The sequence below is a fragment of the Orcinus orca genome, chromosome 20 (assembly GCF_937001465.1).
Source record: "Orcinus orca chromosome 20, mOrcOrc1.1, whole genome shotgun sequence".
NCBI lineage: Eukaryota > Metazoa > Chordata > Mammalia > Artiodactyla > Delphinidae > Orcinus > Orcinus orca.
In genome coordinates, this window is record NC_064578.1 from 39,135,186 (window position 1) to 39,153,302 (window position 18,117).

Below are 18,117 nucleotides of genomic sequence, written 5' to 3' on the forward strand. Positions count from 1 at the left end.
ACATGACTGGTGGATTGTATGGGAAGAGTATGTTTAGCTTTGTAAGAAACCACCAAACTGTCAAAGTGGCTGTACCATTTTGCCTTCTCACTAGCAATGAATGAGGGTTCCTGTTCTATAGCTTTGCATTTGGTGGTGTCATAGTTTTGGATTTTAGTCATTCTAATAAGTGATGGTATCTCATTATTGTTTTAATTTGCTTTTCCTTAATGACATATGATGTCCAGCATCTTACGTGCTTATTTGCATCTGTAGATCTCCTTTGGTGAGGCATCCAGATATTTTTGCCCATTTTAAGTGGGCCGTTTGCTTTTTATTGTTGAGTTTTAAGAGTTTTTTTTTATATTTTGGACACCAGTCTTTTATCAGATATGTTTTTAGCTGAGATTTTCTCCCAGTCTATGGCTTGTCTTCTTCTCTTAATGTTTTCCCTTTGTAACACCTGTGGGAACTCAGCCACGTCAGCCAGTAGCCTATATTCTCATAGGGCCAAACAGGGTCTTCTTACATTTGGGACCTGAGGTTTTAGGACACGTGAAATCAAAGATGCACATGCGGTATGTTTTCATCTATGGTCATGAACTCACACACACACACACACACACACACACACACACACACACACAGACATGCACGGAAAAGAATAGAAAGAAATACACCAAAATATCGACAACAATCCTACCAGCTGATAGAATTATGTTATTTTTTCTTTGTAGTATCTCGATGTTCCAAATTTTCTAGAAGTGAGCACATATTACTTGAATAACCAGTTTTATAAAACTAAAAGTAAATGAACTGAAAAAGGCAACACCTGTAAAGGAGATCCCACAATGGTTCAGGTAGAACTTGTGTAACTTTGATTTTGATTTCAGAGAATATCTATGGAACCAAAATTTCAAGTGATATTGATACATTTTCTCTAAAACCCTGCTTCAGAAAACAAGTGAATTTTTATGATGGCTAAATTCGGCTGTCAGAAGGCCTGATTTTTTGCTCAGGCTGAAATCGGCACTGTACAATATAAACATAATGCAAGCCACACATGTGAACCTGTATACAGCTTTATATTTTCTATAAGGGAAAAGAATATAAAAAAAGTATGTGTATACACACACACACACACACACACACACATATATATATATATAACTGAATCACTTTGCTGTACAGCAGAAATTAACACATTGTAAATCAACTAAACTTCAATTAAAAAATAAATAAAATAAAATAGAAACAAAACAAGACAAAAAATGTTTTCTAATAGCCACATTAAAAATGGTAGAAAGAAACAGGGGAAATTGATTTTAAGACTAAATTTTGTTTAATTCAGTGTATCCAAAATATTATCATTTCAACATGTAAAAAGTATAAAGATATAAATGAAACATTTTACATTTTTCCAAAAGTGATGTGTATTTTAGGCTTACAGCACACCTCACTTTGGGCAGGTGCATGTCACGTGCTCGGGAGGAACTTGTGGTCAGAGGCTGCCAGGCTGGACAGCGCAGCTGTTTGTGATGGCTGAATATTCAGGCATCATTTACCAGGCAGAGTACAGAGTACCTGAACAGCAACATCACTCGCAGAAAGTATAGAGGAAAGAGAAAACAGGCACTTTGTGTTTTCCAGTTCTTTCACATTTTTTCTTCAAGATAAGCTACTTCATAGATACCTTGTGATCTGATGATGGTATGAAATGTCTTCTGTAAAGGGATAAATATTTTTAATTCATATGGTGACACAATATACCAGAAAGCGTTTACAATTCAGGGGACTTTTTTTTTTTTTTTTTTTTTTGCGGTACGCGGGCCTCTCACTGTTGTGGCCTCTCCCGTTGCGGAGCACAGGCTCCGGACACGAGGCTCAGCTGCCATGGCTCACGGGCCTAACCTCTCCGAGGCACGTGGGATCCTCCCGGACCGGGGCGCGAACCTGCGTCCCCTGCATCGGCAGGCGGACTCTCAACCACTGCGCCACCAGGGAAGCCCCAAAAATTTGGGCGACTTTTTTTCTTCTTTTGCATACCTCCTACTCTGGGGGACACAGTTGTCTCAAATTTGCCATCCTGTAGAATCTTTTTTTTTTTTGAATTTTTGAATTTTATTTTATTTTTTATACAGCAGGTTCTTATTAGTTATCTATTTTATACATATTCGTGTATATATGTCAGTCCCAATCATCTTATAGAATCTTGAGCTGATGTGGGATCTGCCTTCTCATGAATGGGATGAGACTGGGGCCAAGTTGGGCAAAGACATAGGGGAGAGGGTTAGGTACTGGCTCTCAGAGAAAACAGCCTCCAGGAAGAGCTGGGGTGCCATCCTGCACCGGTTCAGGCTCTGGGACTCCACCAGCGTGGCAGCTTGGCACCATGTCCAGTGACGTAGGTCTTGAGCCTTGTGGGAAGTGCATGCATCTGGTCTGTGCCTCCTAGCCTGAGCACACTAGCCTAGAGGACAGGTTCTCCTTCTCTGCCTTGCCCTGGGTCGGAATCTCCCACCTTGGGGTGAGGCGTAGGAATCCATGTGCAGAATGGTGCCAAGGCGTGGGTGTGCTCCTGAGGGCATGTGGGGCCATGGGTGTCTCTGACTAGTGGACACCAGGCAAGCTTGGCTGCTTTGGAGACGGGGCTCTCCAAGGCCACGGGGGAGAGATGTTGTCTGGTACTGGGAGACAGTGGGGCACAGTGGCTCCCATGGTCATGAGCTCTTAACCTTGGGCAAATTACTTCGTGCCTAGTGCCTCAGTTTCCCATCGGTAAATGAACATGATAATGGTACCCACCTCACTGGGTTGTCATGAGGGTCAATATTGTCATGAGGGACTCTGGCTGGCACATGGTAAGTGCTCAATACATGTCAGTTGTCTGTCTTACGAGTTCAGGAATGGTTAAGTCAGTGAACAAGTCCCTTCAGAAGTGGTGTGTGTGTGTGTGTGAATGTATTCCGGCCGTTTCCTGGACTGTATTTCTTTAAGGGCTCATGCACTCCTGTCTCCTTCCTGCACCATCAGCCTGGACTGAATCGCCAGCAAGGATCTCTTCCTTCTCCCTTCACTTTCCCTCTTTCCTTTTCTCCTTCTCAGGGCTGTTTTGACTATGAATTAATTGTAGGTTGGGGGACTTGCAAGCAAAAATCAAAGCCAATAAACTTCAAAAGGATGGGGAGGACCAGGGCCACCGGGGGAGTGCAGAGGCTGACAGGGGCTCTTGGGACTGCGGGGTAATGTGGTGGGGGCTTTCCATGTCCCTTCAAAGGGGACACCAAGTGTTTCAGATTGTCACTTAAAAGCTCAGATGCGAAACTTTGGAAATCTGGGTGAGAGGCAATGGTTTCCAAAACAGCTATTTTTATCTTTTGCCAGCAAGCATGAGCCCAGTGGAACGTAAAGTTAAACTTGGAATTTCTTGGCAAGGGTTAATAATCAATGTAGATCTCCTAACAAAGGAGATGCTGCCTTATTATACTGGGAAAGTTTTTTTTCTTAACTGTCAGTGAAGCAGTACTAATTATTACTCCAGTGTAAATGAGGTCATTTCCTATTAAGAGAACAAAATGCTTAGCCTCGCCTTGCCAATTCATACCAACTATTTTTCACACATACTCAGCTTTTTAGTTTTTTTCTAAATTTTGATAAAATCCATTCATTTGTATTAGAAAAGTGTAAACCGTCGCAATAATAGTTGCCCATGATTACCCAGATGAGCTTTTGTAATGTGTGGGTTGTTTGAATACCATGTGTTAGCTATGGAACAATTAGGCAGCTGAATGGATCTTTAAAACAATCAGATACTTTTATCTCCCTGAAAAAATACATTCCTTGGATGTGTACTGTTAAACCGTAAATTCCGGGGAACATTAAACTCACGTCACGAGGAGAACTTTCGGATATATGTTGATCAAGGACAAAAAGACATCCAAATATCTTGTCTTCATGTTTTCATTTTTTTATGCAAGCAAAAAGATTTAAGGAATATTGTAGCAAACAAAGGGTAATTGTTTTAGCCCAGATGTTGCTTTTGCACAACAAGCAGGTTACAATGTTCCCACAGAGCTGATGAGCCCAATCAGGGAAATGATTAAAAATTGATTTTGTCCCTGTAATTACAGTATGTAAACTACTTAGCTTGGATTGCAAAGGAAGTGATTTTCTAATTACGTATATACTCTGGTGTCTAATGATTGGTTTTTTGAAGTAATGAAGAGAGAGCACTAACGACTCCTTGGTGTTCTGTTGTTTAAGAAAGACCATCTTTAGAGTAAGCAGCAACAGACAAAGAGTTTAAATTGAATTTTCAACACTGTTAATGTGCACATGGATTTGTTTATTAAAGAGACAGGGAAGTAATTTGATTGGCTCTGAGCATCTTGGCTTTTTTTCATGCTAAAGCATGTAAAAATACATGCACCGGGTAGCAAGCTGATGGGAAGAGCCTCTCCACTCCTCTTTTATCATCCCAGCGCCCGGGCTGATATCGCGGGCTCTCAGGTTCCTGTGAGCGTCTGATGTCTGTGTATCCTGAAAGCATTTAGATCGAACAGGTATCAAATAGCTTCTCCATCAAAGTTACCTTTGTTTTAAAATGAAAGAAGAGGCTTCCTTTGGAAGCATGTCTGGGCAGCCCAACGCACTCCGTGTTATAATATTTCAGTTGTGTCCTGTGATGCTGGGCTCTGCATCAGGGTGGCAACTGCCACCCCCCACCCCAAATGTACGTGCACAAACACACAGACACATGCACACACACTCACACAGGTGCCAGCCCTGTATGTGGAGGCCCGACTGAGGTGGGTCAGTTGTGGGACCCCATGGGGTGGGCTGATGGGGTTTAGGAAAGAGCTGGCTGAGTTCCGAGCGTTCCTCCACTGCTGTGAGACACTTTGTGGCTGTTGAATAACAGCTCCTCAAGCACCTGTTCTGGCAGAAGTTAGAAGAGGGCAGTGGCTCCAAGGTGACCCCGAGAGCAAGCGTGTGGTGAGGCCAACAGATCAGGACACACTGCCATTGAAAAGATCTTTTGTTACTCATAGTTCTTAAGGGGAGGGGGCATGCCATGCCATGCAGTGCTGCCCAGGGGAGCATCAGGGTTGGTCAGGAAGAAGAAGGAGCGAGGGGAAATGCGGTTTCTGAGAGAAAGGCGCGGCAAGGCAGGGTAAGCAGACTTAGGATTGGCTAGTCAGATAATTTTAGTAGGCTCCGGGGCTCAGGGGCTGTCTCGGGTTGTCTGGTACCTGACCCTGAGGCAACTAGGGCAGGGGGACAGTGGTCCAGAGTGTGAGAGCCTGATACAGAAGGTTGTTGGGGCATGGGCTCTGGATTGGTTCCTTTGCAAATGAAAGATGTGCTCCCAGGGGAGTCATTTGCTATCTCTGGGAATTGGCTAGTTCTGGGAGCGGCTGTCCCTGCAGGGTCATCAAGACCCCAGATGTCAAAGCATCAGAAACATATGGTTACTGCACCTGAGCCCTGGGTAAGGGCTGATTTGGGAGTGGTGATCTGTGCTACCAGAGTGGCGGGCCAGGATGAGCACAGGGCGACTCTGGGCCCCCGTTATACCTGACGTCCTACTTGGCAAGTCTCACTGGCTGCACACAAAAGGCATCCTGAATCTGCTTGCTTCTCCCCATCACTGCGGCTCTCAGCCCAGGTCAGGTCAGCCTCCTCTCTCACCTGGACAACTGCAGCAGCCTCCCCAGTGCTCTGCGTGCCTCCACTCTGGTCCCCTCTTGCCTGTTCTCCCCACAGCAGCCAGAGTGATTCTTGCACAATGTAAATCAGATCGTGTTATTCCCTTGCTCAAAACCCACCAATGGCTCAGAATAAAATCCATATTTCTTACCGTGCCTGCTGAGGTATTTGGATCCTAAATAGCCCACCCTGTCCCATTTTCCCGCGCACTGTCCATGCCCTGGCTCCCTGGGCAACACACCAGCTCCGTCCTACACCATGGCCTTTGCATTCACTGTTTGCTCTGCTTATAAAATTCTTCCCCAGCGGTTCACAGGGCTCACTCCCTTACTTCTTTCTGGTCCCTTGTCAATGTCACTTTTTTAGCGAGGTCTCCTCCGATTACCTTATCTAAGGTAGTCTCTGTCACTGTTCGTCATTTCCCCAGCTTTATTTTTTCTTCTTAGAACTTATTATTCGCTAACATTATATTTTAATTGTCACTGCTCACTAAGACATAAGTTTTGCACAAGCAGAAATATTGCATACCACCGGGTCCCTGGAAGCTAGAAGTTAGGAGACACGGGGGCGCTTGACAGGTGAGGGGTGAATGAGGGCCTCAGTCCCTGAGGCTTTTTCCCAGGTAGCTTTCCTCACCAGGAAGCCTCTCCTGTTGGGGACTTATGGGGGTGGTGAGGGCTGTCACTGGGGCTGTGTTCATCCCTCAGAGTCTCGGAGAAGGAAAGCGCAAATCACTCAGTGCTTTGGAATGGAACTTCCAGGTCCATTCAGAGGAGCCACCGTGTTTTGGGCAGGGTCCTTGTCCCTAGCGGGTCTGGAGAGAATATTAAGTACTGAGCTGGGAGGGGCACCCAGACGCTCAGAAAGGGTGATGTAACCCCAGGTAGCGTCCCTTGGAGAAGAGGCTCGAACACCCCTCTGTGTGCCCCTCCAGACGGAGGAGAGCCCGCTGCCCAGGAGAGCAGGTTCAGAGGTCTTGGCCCTGGACGACTGGGGTGTAATGTTCAGACAGCTCCAGACATGTCTCCTGTTAGCTGCACCCTTCTCCAGACAGAGGGCTGAAGGAGTTCTGCTGTCTCTGTCTCTGAATCCTTCTTTCCTAACTCTTGTCTGGAAGGAAAGCAGTTGATCTCCACTCCCATCTGCCCCGGACTGCCCAGACTCCTCAGCAGACAGCTCTGCTTCTGCTGCTGAGCCTCCAAGTGACCCCTGAGGAGGGTGATGCTGTCTCTCTAGGAATATACTCCGTCTCCTGCAGGGGAGCCTCTGGAGCAGAACGGGGACCAGGGGAAGGGTGATGTGAACCAGCCCTTCCTTCTTCCCTTCCATCCTCCTTCTGCTTCCCTCCATCTCTACTACTTCCCTCCCTCCCTCCCTTCTTTTCCTTCCTCTATCCATCTCCATCCCTCATCTATCCTATTGTCCTTCCACCTTCCCCTACTCCCTCCATCCTTCCTTTCCCTCTTTACTTCCTTCCCTCCCTCCCACTCTCCCTTCCACCCCTCCACACAACATTTACTGAGCTCCAAGCCCTCTGCCAGAAGTTAGGGACTAGAAGGTGAATGGGACGTAGCCCTTTCCCCATGTGCTGTGGGGTGACCCAGGGACTTCCCTCAGCTTGCTGCCTGGTGCTTTGTACCGGGCCCTCAGCAAATGGTAACTCTTGTTGTCACTTGTATGACTTTCCAGTTGTCATGGTGTAGGGTGGGCGACAGATGTGTAATGACCACGGCAAGGCAACATGTTTGCCTAGAGGAAGGATCTTTTGTGGTCAACTCGGGGCTCATTACAGAGGCACTGTTGATGGGGAGTGTGTGGCATCTTTGTTCATCTCCTGACTCACCAACGGCCTCTTCCCTCAGCGCCTTTGTGCCTGAGTATGGGAGGCTGGGCTCCTGGCATGCCAAGGTTTCCCTGGCTCTGCTCAGAGCTGCCTTGTCTCCCCTGGGAGAATTCATGAGGGAGGGGCATGCCTTGTCCCCTAGTGGGGGCCCAGCGGATTCACAGGGATGCCGCAGTGCGGGCCCACTGTGTGCCAGGACGGGCAAGAGCTGCCTGGACCACCTCCCACTTTTTTCCGTCTCTGTCCCCTATGTCTTCCTGTCCTCTCCACCCCACTCCAAAGTCCCTCTCTCAGAGCTTTCCATCCCCTCTCCTCCCTTCCCCTTCCTCAGAGGGGCCTTGGAAGTGCCTCAGGCTATAAGCAATCCCTCCTTCCCCAGACCCCCTCAGTGCTCCCTGCTTTCTCTCTCCTGCCTCTCCAAGTTGCAGCCACCCTGTACTCCTTGCTACAGCCCCATGTCAGGATCTCGGAACCTTTGCCTTCCCCTTACCTCCAGCCCTGTCTCCCTCGAGGCCCTGCCTGCAACTGCTGAAGGGCTCAGCTCGCATGCCCTCCCTCCCTCCTTGGTGTCCCGCCGTTGGCCCCCTCTTGGCAGGCTCCCTGTCCTGCCAGACTCTTCGCACAGTGGGCCATTTCTGGATCCCATGGCAGATCCGCTTGCCTTTGGCCTACCCCAGGGCTTGGCACACAGAAGGTCTGAGCCACTGACGGAACAGGTCTCCTAAACTCATTCGCTCCCTGGGGCTGGTGGCTGAGAATGACTGCATGTGGGCCTTCCCTGCGTTTTAAAGGGGAGGCAGGGGTTGTCAATGTAGTGGATGGGATTTCAGGCATTTTTTTGGTGAGGTGGTTGCTACCCAAACCCCCTTGACTCATGCCATGCTTTTCGCTGCCTTTGTGATCTGCCCCCTCCTGCCCCTCCTCTGATCTGGTGGTACCTGCACCAAACTGGACTTCTGGGCAGTGTCTCCTGGGTGGCGCCCCTGCCCTGGCTCCTCACTGTGGGGTCCCTGTGGAAGGCAGGGATGGGGGGGGCCTCAAGTCAGGGACCTTTTTCTGGTTATGTTACTGCATTATCTCTCAGTGCGAGTTACTTGCACCAGAAGAGCTGTTACTGCGCTGCCATCTTCCTTCCTCCCCATCTGAATCAAGAACATCGGTGTCTGATGTGGTCACCTTGCCCGACTTGCAGTGACTGTAATGACATCAGACACCAGGAGCCCCTCCTATTTAGACTGGCTCACAAAGGCACAAATGGCACTAACTAGATTTCCCTTCCTGACGTTCCCATTCCAGCAGGAAGCTTGTTAGGCAAAACTTCCCGGGCAGGTAGCCACCTTTGGGCAACCCCCTAAGCACTCGGGGGACCCCTTACAAGAGCACAGCTCCAACACAGCCTCAGGGCTGTGCTGGGGCCTCGAGTGATTGAGGACCCCAGGCAGATTGCAGGAGCCGGAGGTCTGATCAGTGGTGTGAAGCCAGAGGACAAGCAGGGGTGGGACTTGCCCAGTGAAGTCTCCCCGTGTTCTCCCTGTCACTGGAATTTACAAGGCTTCTAAGTGAACAGCCCCTGGAGAATAGTCCTCAAATTTTGCAAGCCATGAGCTTGGATATAAAATCTAAGTCTGTCCTCCACCTCCTGCTAAGCGTGAGGAGCCTCGTGAGCAAATTAAATCTTCGTGAAGCCACGTCGGGTGCCGGACGCCTGTTCCTCTCAGCTCTGGTAGAACCTAGGAAAGCATAGCATTGAGCGCGTGTTTTACATTGCCTAGATTTTCATGTTGAGTGACACAGAAAAAACAAAATGCAGAAGATAATCTGATTGAGGAGAGAGAGAGACTTGTAATCTCTGTCCTCGTTACAGATGGTTGAGATGTAGACTTTTGCTTTCTGTCTCAAGATAGGCAGGTAGGGCTTCCCTGGTGGCGCAGTGGTTGAGAGTCTGCCTGCCGATGCAGGGGACACGGATTCGTGCCCCGGTCCGGAAGGATCCCACATGCCACGGAGCGGCTGGGCCCGTGAGCCGTGGCCGCTGAGCCTGCGCGTCCGGAGCCTGTGCTCCACAACGGGAGAGGCCACAGCAGTGAGAGGCCCTCGTACCGCAAAAAAAAAAAAAAAAAAAAAAGATAGGCAGGTAGAAATTTGTTTACAAATAGCGGTGTCCCTGTTACACTTTGAGAAAACACTTCTAGCACACACTCAGCAAACACCTTTTTGGTTGCCAGAAATCAATCTTGGAGTTGGGTGGAGTGTTGAAATCAGTGGTTTGATGTTCAAATACCTTGGTCTGGGGCTGCCACCACGTGCTCTCCGAATGCATCTTCTGATGCATTTGCAGCCACATCCTTAAATCTCTACCGGAATTCTACTTCTACAATATCAGAATGTACAATTTTTCAAGAGGGAATGTTTGCTTGCCCTATTAAGTCCTTTCTGTAACATGGTAAAACAAATTAGATTCTGTGCTGCACTGGCTCCGAGCTGGAGATCTCAGACTGAGACTTGGCCTTGATCACCCCAACTGACGCTCTAGAACCACTGTGGTGGGCATCTCGGCTTTCCCTCTGGGCCCCTATGTCATCCTGCTGCTTTTCTGGTCTTGGTTCAGAGAGAGGACTTTGATGACACACAACACTCCTGACCCCTGGGTCAGTTGCAGATTCCTGGTCTGGACCCATTGAAAGCTGCTCTGGCCATTGAACCAGGCATAGCCAATTGAAATTTGGGTGAAATTGTGTGTGGTCTACTGTAGGGGGCTCCTTAAATTAGGGAGCGAAAAAGAACCCCTGAGTACCTTCTCAGTTCCTCACTTTTAGAATTCCAGAGAGAGAGGGAGGGAAAGAGAGATAGAGAGAGAGGAGGGGGGCCTTACGTGCTCTTATTTCTTCTTCCATCCCACCTAGAGAAGAGATGGTTAGATGCCCCACCCCATTCTCTTTATGCAGGTGGCAATTTCCCATTAAAAGAAGCTGAGCAGCTGCATAGCACAGGGAGATCAGCTCGGTGCTTTGTGACCACCTAGAGGGGTGGGACAGGGAGGGTAGGAGGGAGACGCAAGAGGGAGGGGTTATGGGGATATATGTATGCACATAGCTGATTCACTTTGTTATACAGCAGAAACTAACACACCAATGTAAAGCAATTATACTCCAATAAAGATGTTAAAAAAATAAAAGGTTGAATTAGACTATGTAAAAAAAAAAAAAAAGAAGCTGAGCAAATTTGGTTTATTGCAGCAAAGGTCACATGGTTTCCAGTTTTAAAATTGCTCAATGAATTAGGGCAGTGGGGGCTATTGAATGTTTTTGACTCTCTCAACTAGCCCAGCAAATTGTTACCTTGGCTGAATGCCGTCTACCTGTCTTATTGGAGTCGATGTGTCCGACACTGAGAATTTCTAACAGGTCTTATCTTTGCAGTTCCTGACCACCACGACTTTAAGAATATCCACCAGCTACAAGGGAGCTCCGTTGCTTTCAGACTTGCCTGGTAAGGAACATTGTTTTGTAGTTTGTTGAAGTGGTGTCTGCCTGTGTCTTGTCGGGGAGCCAGACTGCCCTCTTTGGGTTGTGGGTCCCTGTGCTGGGTAAGAGTTCTCCCAGCTACTTCCTTGCCTCTTTGGACAGAGGCTGGGCTTTGGAGAAGCTTCCAGATTCAGAGGTCTCTGGGATCCAGCATGGGCCCCAGGTCTTCTGGGTGTGATGACTATGTGATGTCAACATGTGCTCAGAAGTTCTCAGATTGGGGTCACAGATGGGGCAAAGCCCTGCAAGGTTGGCTTATCGCTGTCTTGTGTGACATCCTGGAGGGTCGCTGTCTGCTGGCTGGCAGCGGGAACGAGAGCTGGTGAGCTGGTGGGACGGCTGCCCAAAGCCAGGCGGCCCCTCCAAGCACCGCCCAGGGCCTGTCTCCCCACCACTCAGCATGTGGTTCTGCAGCTTGGCCCAGTCTTGGAGGAAACCTGTCTCCGAGTGGCTCCGTGCCTGTCACCTCAATCAGACTCAAGATCATGAACTCAGTCATGGAGTGTTTTCCCCACACTGAAGCTAAAAACTTAAAATAAGAAGGGGCAGCGCTCGTATTTGATGTCTGCAACCTCCTCCTCGGAGGCTGCCCCTGATATCTCTGTAAACTCACCCTCAGATCTAATTAGCCAAACCCACCATCTCCTGACCATGGGCCTCAGAGATCACTACATAAACCAGGGAAATTGATAGTGGAATTATGCACTTAGAAATTAATTTTGCCTTGTACTGAATATATATTTTTATTGCGACTTTATCTTGTTGAAAAAGTGCTTACTTCTGATTTTGTGGATATTACTGACCGTGGATTACTTTTATTTTGGTTTTTACACAACAGTTATGTTAGAAATTTGCTGTTTTATTCTTACCTTCTTAGTAAAAATCCTTTTATCACACAATGGGTAATTTATATCCATTACCAGGCCTTTCAATCCTTTTCAGTGGGGCTGTCAGCGCCGTTGGCACAGTAATGATTAATGTGATCTAATAATAGTGTGCCATTATATTACCTTAGTAAAACATGTACCAACATCCTATTCGGATCTACCAAATTCATAGCTTCCTATAATATTTTTGTTGAAAGACAGGATTACTATTTTTCAAAGCTGATTTTTTCCCCTTTAACATATTTAATGAAATTCACAATTCTTTGCCTTAGTAATCCGGGCATTTGATTGGGCTCGGTGGGTGAATTTGACAGCTGTAGGCACTGTTGTGATTTGTCAGGGAGAGACTGGACAGTCCCAGGGATCGGCCAGAGAGATTATTGTGTTTTTGTTGGGCCTGGGTTGTTTTGCCTTGAAGAAAAAAATGGCTGGATTTCCAGTCCCTTCTGACGTGTAATAAGGAAAGTGTGTTTTAGATCGAAAGGCAAAAGAGCAAGTAATTTGGCTCAAAGACTCCTCTCTTTCCTGCCCTGTTTTTTCCTCTCTTGTCACCTGCCTCGGTCTGCTGGTGAACAGGACGGGCCGCACAGCCAGTGGGAGCAGCTTCAGACCCGGTTCCCGGAAATGCTCCTTCTCGACGCATCCTTTTTTCTTGTAGCTTTGGCTCAGCTTCTCAGGAGCTGAGATGGGGTTTCTCAGCCGGGCACTGCTGACATTCTGGGCTGGGTAATTCTTTGCTGTGGGGCCACCCTGTGCAAGGTAGGATGTTTACAGCATCCCTGGCCTCTGCCCATTGGGTATCAGTTATGAATCCCTTTCCCCCGTTGTGACAACCAAAAATGTCTCCTGAAATTACCAAATGTCTCCTGGGAGGCACAGTTGTCCCTGCTTGAGAACCACTGGTCTAGTGTGATAGGAATATAAGCAGATTTTTTTGCAGTGTGGGGGGAATTCCAGTTGGAGTTCCAGAGTTTCCCGGTGCTTCCTGGGACATCTTTGGCTGTGGGAGAAAAGATATGTGGATGATGGGTACACACTGCATCCTTTTCCTGGCTGAAATGCAGCCCTCTTACTTCTTTCTCCCCCCGACTCTGTCACAGAACCTGGCCTGAATGAGGGCCTGAATCTTAGCTTCTTCCACTTAAATCCCATTATAATCATGCTTGTGATTGATAACATTCCACCTTTTCAAAGATCTTTAAAATCTGTGTCAACCAAGGATGACATTATTGTAGTGCCGGTGAGATGTATTCAAACAATTACACACTCAGATCGAAGTGGGAAGGTTTGTCCTTCTATGCTCGTGCCTCTGTGATGTGGCTTTCACTAGCACCTCAGCCCCCATGGCCCCAGAAACCTTCAGCAGGAAAATGCACGGGAAGAAACAGGTTTTGCCCTTGTTACCACTCAGCTCTGAAAGCAGCTTGAACATTTGGGCTTCTTAAGGCTAGAAGCTGGGGGACGAAGGTGAGGTTGTCGAGCGCAGGGGAGAGAGAGAGAGGGAAAAAGAGAGAAAGAGAGGGTGAGGGAGGGAGAGAGACAGATCCTCGTTTTTGATTCAGAACAAAAATTACTGCTGCAACATTGGCTCGAAATATGCAATCAACTGAAATCAGGAAAAGTATTTTGAAAATTTATATTGAAATACTTGAATCTAGATATGTGTGCACCCACATACATGTATATATTTAAATCAAGTATAGAGAAGACGAGAAATAAAGCTTTTGTCATAAAAATACTGCCTGTAGTATTTGCCCTCAAATGATCCTACCACATTGGAATACATTTTTGTACTGTTGGCATTTCCATAGAAGACACTTTTGTTTGTTTCTACAACTGATCCTTGATGATAACAACAAATGAGGAAATGGCTCTGATTTACCTTTGTGTTAGAGGATTTCAAATACATTGTGATGTTTGGTGCAGGAATCATTTTTGGTGACCCACTTCTTTACTGGTTTCTGGTCTGTCTCCCCTACTACAGTGTAAGCCTAGAAAGAGTAAGGACTTGCTGTATTTTGTTCAGTGTTATTTTCCTAATTCCTGGAATGGTACTTGATATGCAGTAGGTTCTCAATAAAATTTTGGTGACAGGAAGGATGGATAGGTGGATACGTGGATGGGTGGATGGATGTGCAGATGAGTGGATGGGTGCATGGGTAGATGGGTGGATGGATAGGTGGATGGGCAGATGGATGGGTGGACGAGTGGATGGGTAGATGGGTGGATGAGTAGATGGGTGGATGGATGGGTGGATGAGTGGATGGATGGGTGGATGAGTGGATGAGTGTATTGATGGATGGATGAGTGGATGGGTAGATGGATGGGTGGCTGAGTGGATGGGTGGATGGATGGGACTCTATCTCAAACCCTAACAGAATCTTAGAATGGTAGACCCAGTGGTTCAAATGAAATCCCACTTTTTACCATCTCTTCATCCCTGGCCCCCTCAAACATTTTTTTTTACAACCAAATGGTCAGTTATAGAAAGTTATTCTTATTATCGCTTCTTTTCAATCAGGTTTTTAAAAAATGCCTAGGATTGTGCCAGACTGTCTCTGTAAGTTGAAACCACATGGATGCCTTGCTATAAGAGTATCTTTAAAAATCCACCAGGGAATATACGCAAATGACTGGGATGGAAGTCATGGAGGCAGAGTAGGGGAAGGTGACCTCTTTCACAGTGAGACATGGACATGGAATTTATGAGGCTCAGAAGACTCTCTGTTCAGATGACTGGTTGTCTGTCTCCTGGGCAAATCTCTGTAATTTATAGTGTATTTCATGTTCTTGTAGAGGCTGTTGTGTGTTCTCTTCAGCCCTGCTATCCTGGATCTCTTTGGGACTGGACGATGCTCAGCTACATGGGCTCAGCCATCTTGAGGAGATAGGCTGAGGCTCCTAAGTCCCAGCATGGTGGGTACCAGTCTATTGGAAAATGTATTCCCAGTGATGAGGATAAAAAGTTGCCCCACGCTTGACTTTAAAATTATTGCATAATGGACATCATAGAGGTACCAGTAAGAAAATAATAAAGAAGAGAGAGATAAATGACCTCTAAACCTGGCAAAGGTATGGACTCTGGAACCACATTTCCTGGATTGAATCATCGCTTCACCACTCACTAGCTATATGAGCACATGTCAAGGGATTACCCTTGTTGTGCCTCTCTTTTCTCATCTGTAAATTGGGAATGACAGTAATGACAATGTAGTAGATTATACAAGTAATTTATGTGATGTGCTTAAAATACTGCCTCCTGGCTCAAAGTAGGCAGTTAATAAACGTGTGTTGCTGTTATTAGTAGTATTTTCATTTTCTCTGTTTAGTCACCTTTTCCCCTTTCTCTGTCTTTATTCAAGATTAAGGAAAGTATAGGCCATTTTCAGATAATTAGCCTTCCCCCCTCAGACTCATACCAGAGCTAAGAACCTGGAGAAGTTGCCAGGCATGCGGTCTTCCTGGCACCCCTGGGGACCGTGGTTAGCAAGTTCAGAGAACGTCAGAAAGGGTGGTGAGTTTCCTAAGTCAGCTTCCCCATCCCATTTCCTTTGTGGAAGGAGAGTTGTTGACACACCACTGGGATTTACTTGGTGTTTGGGGCGTGCATTCCTGGGATGGATGCCACGTGGTCATGGTGGGTGGGGACAGCCAGCTCTTAAAAGGGAGTGGAGGTTCTTGGCTTTTCTCCGCCACCCCATGCAAGTGAGACTGCTCTGCATCATGGCCCAATCTTGTATTTTTAGCATCCACTGAAATTTAGTGTTTTGCTTTTGGTTTATTATGTATGCAAGTATCTTGCTGATAAATTACATGTGTAATTGTACCATCGGAACCACTGCTAGTCAGCGACAACATATAATTAAACTCACCCTTGTAGTCATTGAACTTTTCCGTCCCTGACAAGATCACTGACCACTCCAAGGAGGGTTTGCCTCCACGTCTGAGCCGGTGTGGCCTTGCCCCCTCCCTCTCTCACGGCCCTCCCCTCACCGTGCACCCCAGGGTGTGCCCTCACACGTGCAGGGTGGACTTCCTTCAAACAGCGCTGAGCCGGAGGGAGGAGAGGCTTGGGCTCTAGGGCCTAGAATGCCTCTCTCTCTAGTTTTGTGTCTATACCCAGATGGTTATTGGCCCCAGAGTGGGTGCTTGGTAAAGACTTGAATGAATAAGTCTTAGAAATCTCTTCATTTGCCTGTAAGCCCTCTTTTCACTTGTAACCCCGATACCCTTCCACTCATCTTCCTTTTTCAGGTGATGTCTACTGTGCTGCTCTTATGCCGTATGCCAGGGGCTAGTAGACCACAGCCACAGTGGGTCACACTTGGCACACTGCCTGTTTTTTTTAAAACATTTAGAAATACTTTAAAAATCGTGACAAAATGCACACAACATAAAATCTATCTTGACTGGTTTTAAGTGTACAGGTCAGTGGCGTTAAGTACATTCACGCTGTTGTCAACCATCACCACAGTCCCCCTCCAGAAATTTTTCATTTTCCCCAAATGCAATTCTATACCCATTAAACAATAACTCCCCATTCTTTTCTCTCTTCTCCCCCATCCTCTGGCAGCCACCCTTCTACTTTCTCTTTGTGAATTTGACTACCCTATAGCTACCTCATTTAAGTGGAATCAAACAGTACTTGTCATTTGCTGCTGGCTTATTTTGCTTAGCATAATGTCCTCAAGGTTCATCCATGTTGTAGCGGGTGACAGGATTGCCTTCTTTTTTAAGGCTGAATAATATTCCAGTGTGTGTTATCCGTTCATCCATCAATGGACACTTGGGTTGCTTCTACCTCTTGGCTATTGTGAACGATGCTGCTATAACCATAGGTGTACAAATATTTCTTGGCGACCCTGCTTTCAATTCTTTCCAAAAGTGGAACTCCTGGATCATAGGGTAATTTTATTTTTAATTTTTGGAGGAACTGCTGTATTATTTTCCATAGTGGCTGCACCATCTTACGCTCCTACCAAGAGTGCACAAGAGTTCCAATTTTTTCACAACCTCGCCAACACTTATTTTCTGTTTCTTTTTGATGGTAGCCATCTTAATGCATGTGAGGTGGTATGTCATTGTGGTTCTGCCTAGTTTTGCAAAAGCAAAGAATGGCTTTTACATTTCTGAATGAATGAAAAAAATCAAAAGGAAAACAATGTTTTGGGACACATGCAAATTACATGAAATTCAAATTTCAGTGTTCATAGATACAGTTTTCTTGGCACACAGGCAGCCCACTCATTTACGTATCATCTGTGGCTGCTTTCACACCATAGTGGCAGAGTAGGGCAGTTGGGACAGAGATTGTGTAACCCGAAGAGCCTAAAATATTTCCCACCTGGTCCTTTACAGAAAGCATTAGTTAACCCTGCCCTGTGGTCAGAACTTGGGACCCCATATCTTGTTTAATCCTCTCCGCAGCCCACTTTGCAAAGAAAGTGAGGCGCAACAAAGGTAACTTTCTTGCACAAGTCACACATCAGAAAAGGGCCAGACCAGGACGCACGTGCCTGTCCCTGTGCACTGGTCACTATCACTTTAAATGTAATCATTTGGAGGTTGCTCTTTACAGGGACCACCTACTGGGGTTTTAGTAAGCCTGAGATCAGGTCCTAGTTGAAAAAAAATTGTAATTGTATAAAAATCTGATGCTGTCGTTGGGAGAGGTGGCAGACTGAGGGAGAGAATGAAGCCGGAAGGAGGCGCTAGGTGAGCTGAGCTTTGCTTTATTTCTTATATTTAAATTCCAAGACCTGTGTCCTGTGCTGCACCGTGGGATGAGCTCTCAGCTTTGCTGAAGAAGGAGATAGTTTCAGGATGCCTGCGTCTACATGTACAACATTTCTTTAGGGTTAGAAGAAAAGCTAAGCCAACCAATAACTTCTTGCGTTACAAACGTGAATTCCTAACCCAGAGGAAAGAAAGCCGAGGTATACCGTCAAGAGGAGAATGCTCTGGTTGATTCTTCCCCTTTCATTCTCTTGATCACATGTTGTTGGGCGTGAATCCTGGCATGGATATCTTTGGCCTGCTCCAAGTCTTTTTCTCCGATTGTGGAGATCTGCTCTCCCATTTCCAGAGACTGTCTTGGGCACCCCCTTGGCCTCTTGGGCTCAGGTGGTCAGCTGTTGCCAACGAGGGATCAGACAGTTATTTCTCTCGGCCTTCT

General features: G+C 46.8%; 1 protein-coding gene across 4 annotated transcripts in view; it reads left to right on the forward strand.

Annotated features, from left to right (window-relative positions):
* The window catches only part of ZNF536 (zinc finger protein 536), a 418,376-nt gene that overhangs the window by 43,357 nt on the left and 356,902 nt on the right, over positions 1-18,117 (forward strand). For all 4 annotated transcript variants that reach the window (XM_049703338.1, XM_033415005.2, XM_049703340.1 and 1 more), the window contains exon 2: positions 10,951-11,020. The gene's annotated coding sequence lies outside the window, so the exon portion shown is untranslated. The remainder of the gene's footprint in view (positions 1-10,950; positions 11,021-18,117) is intronic.